Below are 9,503 nucleotides of genomic sequence, written 5' to 3' on the forward strand. Positions count from 1 at the left end.
ACACACACACGCACTCACTTTCTGTCCTTTCCAGCCACGGATTTGCTGGGGCTCCGCAGCAACTTATAGGTAGCATATTAAATATTGATTAAAAATAACTCCAAATAATTAGGCTTAACTTTTAATACCCACGTACGCCTCTCCCTAATTCACGGCGAACGGAATTTTGTAAGGTTCCATGAAGAGGCTCTGGGTTTAATTTTAATTACGCATTTATTACATAATTCACCAAATTCAGTAATGTGCAATGAGTCTCTCCCAGCCATTCAAGTGAGTAACGAGATTTATCAGCCCAGTTTGTCACACAACAAACAGGATTCAGAGCAGTTATAAAGGCGGGTGATGAAAGATACATGGGAGGGAGGGAAGAACCAGCCGCCGCTTTATTTCCCTGTAATAATGCTAATAATATGCAAATAATTCCCCATCTTAATGAATACTTCAGCTCGACGACGTGTTGGGAAGGGAGGGTTGCGGGCTGAAAGCTGGCGGTGAAAGAGGAAACGCGGCTGCTGTGAGTTTTCAAAGCTCTTTTTGAAGCCATGAGGTTCTGCGAGTAACCATGGAGCATCCCTCCATCCCCACAGGCCTGAGATGATGCTGCCAAAGCAGGTCCACCCAGAGCAGGATGCACAGGAATATGTCCAGGTGGGTTTTTGAATGTCTCCAGAGAAGGAGACTCCACACCCTCTCCGGGCAACCTCTTCCAGGGCTCTTATCCTCAAAGGACAGAAGTTTTCCCTCAAAACCACGCCGTCTGCAGCATCCCTTCCCATGTTCTCACTTGAAACCCACTTTTTTCATTCCAGCTTAGACACCTGTTTCATTCAGCCTCCCACATCCACATGTGTCCTCTCCAATTTCCAGTCTATCACCCCTTTCAGAAGCATTTTGGGGACCTTTGGGGTCCCTCCTCCCTCTGCTCTCTAACACCCAATTCAAGGCTCAGGCTTAATGTCAAGCATCAGAGACACAGACAACACGACCTTGTGTCCTCCTTACATCTGAGACCCTTCCTACCCATTTTCAAACATTCTTCAAGAGGACACCTTCCCCCTTGCCTTCAGCCTCCACATCTATCCATGAAGTTGTCCAAATTTACGTAACTTCTTAATAGACCAAACATGGAAATTATTGCCACTGCAAAGTCCCTTCTGAGTTTATCAGAAACATTAACCTTCAGAAAATGATGCGTCTCATACCACCACAATTTCAAAGGCCCTTCAGAAATAGAAAAATCCTTACTGCTCTGCTCCAGCTGGATGGTGGCCTCTTCACCTGCCACCGAGACGAGCAGAGAGCTCAAATCTTTGAACAAGGGGCTTTTGATCCCACCTCTTCCAGAAATGCCGCTTTCTTATAATCAGAACTGACAACGTTACAAAATTGCCTTAATCACAGGATTTAAAAATATATAAGCATTCATGGCGGGTGTGTGTACATTTTACTTCTTGATTTCCAGCATTTCAGACTCATACCCTCCAGCTGGTTCCAGGAGCACATCTATACGCTTCTTAAGTACAAACTGAGGTTTTTTTCTTGAGTGATCACGAAAGCTGGCGGTGAAAGAGGAAACGCGGCTGCTGTGAGTTTTCAAAGCTCTTTTTGAAGCCATGAGGTTCTGCGAGTAACCATGGAGCATCCCTCCATCCCCACAGGCCTGAGATGATGCTGCCAAAGCAGGTCCACCCAGAGCAGGATGCACAGGAATATGTCCAGGTGGGTTTTTGAATGTCTCCAGAGAAGGAGACTCCACACCCTCTCCGGGCGACCTCTTCCAGGGCTCCTGCCTCAAAGGACAGAAGTTTTCCCTCAAAACCACGCCGTCTGCAGCATCCCTTCCCGTGTTCTCACTTAAAACCCACTTTTTTCATTCCAGCTTAGACACCTGTTTCATTCAGCCTCCCACATCCACACGTGTCCTCTCCAATTTCCAGTCTATCACCCCTTTCAGAAGCATTTTGGGGACCTTTGGGGTCCCTCCTCCCTCTGCTCTCTAACACCCAATTCAAGGCTCAGGCTTAATGTCAAGCATCAGAGACACAGACAACACAACCTTGTGTCCTCCTTACATCTGAGACCCTTCCTACCCATTTTCAAACATTCTTCAAGAGGACACCTTCCCCCTTGCCTTCAGCCTCCACATCTCTCCATGAAGTGGTCCAAATTTACGTAACTTCTTAATACACCAAACATGGAAATTATTGCCACTGCAAAGTCCCTTCTGAGTTTATCAGAAACATTAACCTTCAGAAAATGATGCGTCTCATACCACCACAATTTCAAAGGCCCTTCAGAAATAGAAAAATCCTTACTGCTCTGCTCCAGCTGGATGGTGGCCTCTTCACCTGCCACCGAGACGAGCAGAGAGCTCAAATCTTTGAACAAGGGGCTTTTGATCCCACCTCTTCCAGAAATGCCGCTTTCTTATAATCAGAACTGACAACGTTACAAAATTGCCTTAATCACAGGATTTAAAAATATATAAACATTCATGGCGGGTGTGTGTACTTTTTACTTCTTGATTTCCAGCATTTCAGACTCATACCCTCCAGCTGGTTCCAGGAGCACATCTATACGCTTCTTAAGTACAAACTGAGGTTTTTTTCTTGAGTGATCACCACATATCGGCAGCTGAAGCTCTAAAAGGAAGAACAAATCCTCTCCCAAACAATAACATTCACAGTTGGTAGCTCCATCTTCCCGTAGGGCTGCTGAATCAGCAATCCCACCCTCCACAACAGCCACCTGCACCGTTTTCCTTCCCCTTGCTCAAGGAAGGGCAGGATGAGCACAGATGGCTTCTAAGGTTGATAGGTAGAATCATGGAATGGTTCAGGTTGGAAGGGACCTTAAAGGTCATCCAGTTCCAATGCCCTGCCCTGGGCAGGGACACCTTCCACCAGACCAGGTTGCTCCAAGCCCCCTCCAACCTGCCCTTGAACCCCTCCAGGGATGGGGCAGCCACAGCTTCTCTGGGCAACCTGGGCCAGCATCTCACCACCCTCACAGCAAAGAATTCCTTCCTGAGATCTCATCTCCACCTCCCCTCTTTCAGTGTCAAACCCTTCCCCCTCATCCTAGGGCTCTCCTCCCTGATCGAGAGTCCCTCCTCAGCTTTCCTGGAGCCCCTTGAGGACTGGAAGGGGCTCTAAGGTCTTCATGGAGCCTTCTCTTCTCCAGGCTGAACCCCCCCAACTCTCCTAGCCTGTCCTCCCAGCAGCACTCTCAATATAGGTATCCCTTTTTGAAAATCCCAATATATATCTATTTTTATGCATGTATACATTTAAATATTTACAGAAATATTTATGTGTACATAAATACATATGTGTAAATACGTACATTTTTATATGTATATATTTACACATATTTGATACATACCTCACTATGTCTTTATCTATGTATCTAGTATTAATTGCACATGTCATCTTTGCTTTTCCCCTAACAGTAGCACTACAGCTTGGAGGCAGCCACCCACTAAAAGATCAAGCTGACACGTGTAGGCTTTGGCTGTCACACAATTTTTTTTCATTTTTGTGGTTGCTTTCTGATAACTTATCTGACCATATTGTATGTACGCCACATAGGACGCAGCAGAAGCAATCTTAAAAGTGAATTTGTGTTTCTAGAGATTTTATAGAGATAGAGGGAAGAGACACTGGGTTCCCACAGAAGATTCAGGCTGAAAATCAGTTTGAGCCACAAAAGATCATCCCGATGGTGAACAGGGGTGGTGGATCCTCCTCTGCTCTCATCCTTGGGGAAAGACTAGTGTCAACCTCTCCTCTCTTGGGCACCAGAGGGTCTGCACGGAAGAGAGCCCTATAAATCACAGAAAAAACACTCCCCCAGGTCTGCAGTGCACTCCTGGGGTGAGGAGCAGCCGACCGTGAGACACCAGCCCCCGGGACACCAGGCTTCATTAGGTCTGGCACTCAGAGTGCTGCTCATGAGGCTGCCCAACTGGAAGACAACAAAAAATACACCTTTTCCCACCTCCCCCTGCTCCAAAGTTCTCAGCTTCAACGCTTTACCACAAAATCGCTGGCACTTCAAGTGTTTTACATATTTTGACCTCAAATGCACAGAGTAATCTCTGGGGTGGCACCAGCAGAGATGGGTTTTTTTCAACATCTGATCCAGGATCAGCAGAGTTCCCCACTCACTGAATGTACAGCACATTTCCTGAACTAAAAAATAAGCTAAATTCTCATTTTTCATTTCAAGGATGCCTTCAGACACCACATAGTCTCCTGTTCCTTGGTATTTACTGCAAAATATCAAAGTTGTTGCAGGAAAGAAGAAATCCTGAGCCAGGAAAGACTCAGAGACTCTATTGCACCCACTGAAACGCATCGTTTCTAAAATAAAGATTGTAAATTTGACTGTCCTCGTAACCCAGAGAGCAACCAGCAGAATTATTCAGGAAAGATACCATCTGAGTCCAAAATAAGTCAAATCATACTTCACTGTTCCTCTTGCATGTATGTCATGGCCAACCCAAGGGTGAAGAGGTGGCAGCTTCAGCTGCCTTTGAAAGAGTGAAATCGTGAAATTCTTCAGATGCCAAGTGATACCACAGATTTCCAATAGCCCACAAAGACCCTGATTCTTCCCCAAACCAACGGTGAGTAGATCCAAGCACTCAAAGTAAAACAAGCAAGAAGAAGTCTTGTGGCAGGTCTTGAAGGGACCATCTCAACCCGTTCATTGATTATAACTCAAATAAAACAGAGGAGGGAAGACGGACAAATAAGCAACCAGAACAACAGATCTAAGTTTCCCAGGCGGTGGAACATCACTTAATAAAGCAGTTTTTGTGGGCAGCACTAGAGCTGGAAACCTTTCCTCTGGCCTCTACAATCACCACTTGAAGCGCTCTGTTGACACAACAGAACATGGCTCAATTTCAAGCACCGTTGAGGTTGAGTAATTTCAAACATCTTTTAATGTTTGTAGATAGTCCAGAGGGAAGTTGGCTGAAAAAGATCTCCGAGGCAGCCACGTGAAAACAGATACAAAACCCTTCAAATCATTACAGTGCCAGGCGGGAGGGAGGAATGGAGACCGAAGAAGGAAAGGTGAAGATCCAGACTTCCAGTTAAACTGCTTAAAGCACTTATTTACGTCTACTGCCTCCATTATAAGTTTATAGGATGCCTTGGGGAGCAGTAACAGACCAATTCCATCAACCCAGCCTGGTACTTCAAAAGTAAGATTTTAAATGTAATCCATACTCTTCCTCCTTCTTGCGGTAGGAATACTCACATGAGAGAGAGGTCATTCTCCTGTTTTTTTCTGGGTAGCAAAAATGTTGCATGAGAAATCAGTAAGACATTAATGCAGCTGGACTTCAACCAGCATAATACACACCAAGGCACTGCTGCTTTTCATGGAAGTCTGGGAAAGGCTGCTGATAAACCTGGGTTAGAAACAAAGCACGTCAGGAAAAACAGGCAAACCTTCATCTACAGAAGTCTCCCATAACTCATGAGGTCAACAGGGAAAGTCTGAAAGGAAATCCTGAGCCAGGAAAGACTCAGAGACTCTATTGCACCCACTGAAACGCATCGTTTCTAAAATAAAGATTGTAAATTTGACTGTCCTCGTAACCCAGAGAGCAACCAGCAGAATTATTCAGGAAAGATACCATCTGAGTCCAAAATAAGTCAAATCATACTTCACTGTTCCTCTTGCATGTATGTCATGGCCAACCCAAGGGTGAAGAGGTGGCAGCTTCAGCTGCCTTTGAAAGAGTGAAATCACGAAATTCTTCAGATGCCAAGTGATACCACAGATTTCCAATAGCCCACAAAGACCCTGATTCTTCCCCAAACCAACGGTGAGTAGATCCAAGCACTCAAAGTAAAACAAGCAAGAAGAAGTCTTGTGGCAGGTCTTGAAGGGACCATCTCAACCCGTTCATTGATTATAACTCAAATAAAACAGAGGAGGGAAGACGGACAAATAAGCAACCAGAACAACAGATCTAAGTTTCCCAGGCGGTGGAACATCACTTAATAAAGCAGTTTTTGTGGGCAGCACTAGAGCTGGAAACCTTTCCTCTGGCCTCTACAATCACCACTTGAAGCGCTCTGTTGACACAACAGAACATGGCTCAATTTCAAGCACCGTTGAGGTTGAGTAATTTCAAACATCTTTTAATGTTTGTAGATAGTCCAGAGGGAAGTTGGCTGAAAAAGATCTCCGAGGCAGCCACGTGAAAACAGATACAAAACCCTTCAAATCATTACAGTGCCAGGCGGGAGGGAGGAATGGAGACCGAAGAAGGAAAGGTGAAGATCCAGACTTCCAGTTAAACTGCTTAAAGCACTTATTTACGTCCACTGCCTCCATTATAAGTTTATAGGATGCCTTGGGGAGCAGTAACAGACCAATTCCATCAACCCAGACTGGTACTTCAAAAGTAAGATTTTAAATGTAATCCATACTCTTCCTCCTTCTTGCGGTAGGAATACTCACATGAGAGAGAGGTCATTCTCCTGTTTTTTTCTGGGTAGCAAAAATGTTGCATGAGAAATCAGTAAGACATTAATGCAGCTGGACTTCAACCAGCATAATACACACCAAGGCACTGCTGCTTTTCATGGAAGTCTGGGAAAGGCTGCTGATAAACCTGGGTTAGAAACAAAGCACGTCAGGAAAAACAGGCAAACCTTCATCTACAGAAGTCTCCCATAACTCATGAGGTCAACAGGGAAAGTCTGAAAGTCTTAATTAAATTTACAAAAGACAAAATTAGCTGTTCACTGTTAGGATTACAGCAACTCCTGAAGGGTGATCCAGCAGCAGGACCACCTTGTCCTGAGAGAATAACAATCATAGAATTGTGAAGGCTGGAAGGGACCTTTCAGATCATTGAGTCCAACCATCAACCAAACACATACTCCTGTGCAACCTGCTCTGGGTGGACCTGCTTTGGCAGGGGGTTGGACTAGATCATCTCCAGAGGTCCCTTCCAACCCCACATCAGTCTGTGCTTCTGTAACTGGTGTTTCACCCCTTCCAGCCTGCTATTTAACACCTAATATAGACACTCTAAGCAGCTTTTGCATCTGAAGGCCTTCCACTATGGCCAAATCACACTCTTTAGGATAAAATCTGCCTCACTGAAAGCACCCAGAGCGATCCTACTCATAGGAGGGGCTGGAGATTGTTTCAATTACAAAAGGAGAGAAAATGCACAAAATATATCTTAAAGAGAGGGAAAGATGGAGCAGGAGCCTTCTAATGGACGCAACTTTGTTAAAAACAGGCAAAAAAAAACCACAGGAAGAGGAAACCACCAATTTGGAAAACAAAAGGACCTGCAAGAGGTTGATTATGGCCTCGATTAGCGATCCCTGCTCAGGGCTGGAGCAAAAGGAGCATGAGGGAGCAAAGCCATTCCCGGGAAGAGCTGAAGTGAGGCGGGTGCTGCCACACGTTGCTGTTTTCCGAGGGAGATGATGAGCTACAGGGACTCTTCACACATCCCTTATCCGTGAGGAGAGGGAGCGCGGAGCATCCTCTTGCCCGTGGAAATGAATCTTGGCTCAGGAGCGAGACAGCACCGTGAGAGCGGAGGAAGCGCCTACATCCAATTACGCTGCCTTAATGAGCTTAAGAATAGATGAATATTTTAGCGTTTTTCACCCTGAATATTTTGAAGGGGTTTTTTTTCACTTCGGAAGAAAAGGAGGATGCGAATCGGCGGCGATGGCACAGTGGGGCATCCAGCTGGTTCAAAAAGAGCTGCAGACCTGCTCTTGCACCTCCACATCCCCATGATACAGACCATGGAGGCAGCAAACCACAACAGAATCATAGAGTCATCTAGTTTGGAAGGGACCTTTCAGATCATTGAGTCCAGCCATCAACCCAATACTGACAAAAACCATGTCTAACCCATGTCCCTCAGCACCACATCTGCCCAGCTTTTAGATACCCCCAGAGATGGTGACTCCACCACTTCCCTGGGCAGCTCGTTCCAAGGTTTGACAACCCTTTTGGTGAAGAAATTTTTCCCAATATCCATCCCAAACCTCCCCTGGCACAACTTGAGACTGTTTCCTCTTGTCCTATGTCACCTTGACCCTGACACCATCCTCTGTCACCAGCAGCATAAGGTCAGCTGCAATTTTGAGACATCTTCTTTTGGGAAAGATGGGACAGAGGGGGATTGGGTGGCCGTTGTAGCCATCTCCTGGGTTTATGCAACAAAATTCCCCGCTCGTCCTCATGATCTGTGTCCTCCTGCAAAGAAACCAGGTGATATAACGGAGCTTCCACCCCTTTCTGCAGAAGGATGGAGCAGTAATGGCTCAACAAGCTCCTTTTTACACCCACTGATCTGGATCTTTTATTACTGACAGCTCTCCCTGCAGGGTGGGAGGGCATATCCTGAGCTAAGACCTGTCCGTAGCAATTGATTTAGGGCGATATACTGGTTTACCTGCTCTCCTCGGGCAAAATTATCTCCCTCCATCTTGAATTAAATATAAGCATGAAGCAAAAGTGGCTGCTTTTGTCTAGTGATACATGGAAGCGTCTGTAAAGCATTTTAAGCTCCTTCAGGAAAAATGCTAAATATCTGTTCTATAATTCAATCTATGCTAATCTATTCACCGCAGATTTCAATTCTCCAATTGCACAGGAAAAACCAAGAAAATCAGTGCTCGGTGAAATGTTGTGATGCCAAGGGATGGAAATGGTCCAGGGTCTTGGAATATTCAACCCAGTTTTGTATGGGGTGCAGTGAGAGACCCCATCACAACATGGGCATGAAGGGCCACAGAGGTGGTCTGAGGGCTGGAGCCCCTCTGCTGGGAGGGGGGGCTGAGAGAGTTGGGGGGGTTCAGCCTGGAGAAGAGAAGGCTCCACAGAGACCTTAGAGCCCCTTCCAGTTCCTCAAGGGGCTCCAGGAGAGAAGGAGAGGGACACTCTATGAGGGAGTGTAGCAATAGGACGAGGGGGAATGGTTTTAAACTGGAAGAGGAGAGATTTAGATGAGATCTCAGGAAGAACTTCTTTCCTGTGAGGGCGGTGAGAGCCTGGCCCAGGTTGCCCAGAGAAGCTGTGGCTGCCCCATCCCTGGAGGGGTTCAAGGCCAGGCTGGAGGGGGCTTGGAGCAACCTGGTCTGGTGGGAGGTGTCCCTGCCCAGGGCAGGGGGGTTGGAACTGGATGATCTTGAAGGTCCCTTCCAACCCAAAAGATTCCATGACTCTTTGAAGAGAGGCACAGACCACCTGCGGTGGTGGGATATGGAGCCATCCCTGCACTCCAGCACGCTGGGTCTGACCTGCTGGTACCGAAGCCACAAGCTGGAGGCTGTTCCACATTTCTGTGGTTGCCAAGAACAAACCCAAAGCCTCCCTCCATCCTCATACAGTGAGGGTCCCGGTCCTGCATCATGCCTCTAGGCAGACAGATGAGTTAAGCATTCTTCTTGCTTATTTTTCCCTACGTCCTCTTCTAAAAAGCAGTACCTGAGGTGCTT

The 9,503-nt window shown here is 46.3% G+C and overlaps 1 protein-coding gene across 2 annotated transcripts in view; it reads right to left on the minus strand.

Moving 5' to 3' along the window:
• XKR6 (X-linked Kx blood group related 6) overlaps nt 1–9,503 on the minus strand; it is a 297,058-nt gene that overhangs the window by 227,444 nt on the left and 60,111 nt on the right. The gene's annotated exons all lie outside the window — the stretch shown is intronic.

Source organism: Calidris pugnax, unplaced genomic scaffold (assembly GCF_001431845.1).
Source record: "Calidris pugnax isolate Ruff unplaced genomic scaffold, ASM143184v1 scaffold140, whole genome shotgun sequence".
NCBI classification, from domain to species: Eukaryota; Metazoa; Chordata; class Aves; order Charadriiformes; family Scolopacidae; genus Calidris; species Calidris pugnax.